Below are 1,614 nucleotides of genomic sequence, written 5' to 3' on the forward strand. Positions count from 1 at the left end.
TTTCTTTTTAGAGACAGGGATCTTGTTCTTCCATCCAGGCTGGAGTGCAGTGGCATGATCTCAGCTCAGTGCAGTCTCAACTTCCTGGTCTCAAGTCATCCTTCTGCCTCAGCCTCCTGAGTCGCTGGGACCGCAGGCGCCCACCACCATGCCTGGTTAATTTCTGTATTTTTTGTAGAGATAGGGTCTTATCATGCTGTCCTGGCTGGTCTCAAACTCTTGGGTTCAAGCAATCCTCCCACCTCAGCCTCCCAAAGTGCTGGGATTACAGACATGAGCCACTGTGCCCAACCTATTCTTCCTGTTTCTAACTCAGAAAACATTTCTTGTTCTTTCTGTATTTCCTTCTCTCTGTGACCTTCTCGAATCTCTCTCCAATTTTTCTCTGCCTCTCTCCCTCTCTCTAGCTCCCCCTCCCTCCATGCTCCTCAGTCTCTCCCCTACTCTGTGTTCCCCTCTTGCCCTCTCTGCAGCCCTCTCGCCCAGGCCGGATGGGGGTGGCAGCGGCAGGGCAGGTGCGGCCCTGGGCTCAGTGCCCGACGCTGCCGCGGCCGCCCCGGATTTGTGGCTGCGACTCCTTTATCTGTGGCTGCAGCTGCTCCTTATCTCCTGGCTTCAGGACAGGAGCCTGGGATTAGGGCAGCCCGGGCCAAGGACGCGAGATGGCAAGGCGGGCGGGTGGGTGGGAGGCGGTAGAGAGCGGGGGAGCTGGGTGCGAGCGCATGTCCCCGAGTGTGTGTGCGTGTGGGAGCCAGACTGCCGTGGATGCGTGACTTGGGGGAGGCCTGTGTGTGCCATTGTGTGTCTGCATGGTTGTGTGTCTGTTGTGTTATGAAGGTGCATGAGGGATTGTGCACATACCTTGCTGGCTGTGGCCTGTGTAGGACTCTGTGTGTGTGTGTGTGTATGTTTGTGTGTGGTTGTGCGTGAATGTTGGTGCCACTGTGAGTTTTCAAGAAGAGCCGCTCAGCTGCTGCTGTGTCCCCCACAAGACTGCCCAACCCCAGCCCAGCTCCTTGCTTGCTCCCCGGTCCCCATTCCCCTGCCTTGGCCTCCTTGGTTGGCCTGATGGTTTTTCCACCTTGCTGACCTAAGGCCCCCAGGGACCGGACCCTTGACCTGTGGCTGTAAACGGCCCTGTGGGGACAGCTGCTGGCCCTGTTTTTACCATCCTCGCCTGAAACAGGCCGGCCCCTTCCTGCCGCCCACAGGCCTTCAGGGTCCCATCCCCACCTGGTGGGCTCCTCCCCCAGCTGCTGGGGACCTTGCTCTGGGCCAGCCTGACCCCCGCCCAGGAGTGTCTCCAGCTCTGTGTCCTGCCTGAGCTGAAGCCTCTGTGTGTGCTCAGCATGGTCTGGCCTGGGGCGAGAGTGACTTTGTTGAATTAGTAGCCCCAAAGCATCGTTTTGGGGGAGCCCTGAGCTGCCCCGCTGTCCTGGGTAAGTCCCTTTCCCTCTCCACGGGAGAATGACAGCGCCCACCTCCGAGGCTCTGATGACATATTGTGTGCCCAGTGCTGGGCACAGAACAAACATGGGAGCCATTTGGCAGGTGGGGAAACTGAGGCCCCATGAGCTCAGTCACCAACACAGTGGGGGCCGGGGTGCTGCTCAG

The sequence above is a fragment of the Colobus angolensis genome, unplaced genomic scaffold (genome assembly GCF_000951035.1).
Source record: "Colobus angolensis palliatus isolate OR3802 unplaced genomic scaffold, Cang.pa_1.0 Scaffold22, whole genome shotgun sequence".
In the NCBI taxonomy this organism is placed as follows: domain Eukaryota; kingdom Metazoa; phylum Chordata; class Mammalia; order Primates; family Cercopithecidae; genus Colobus; species Colobus angolensis.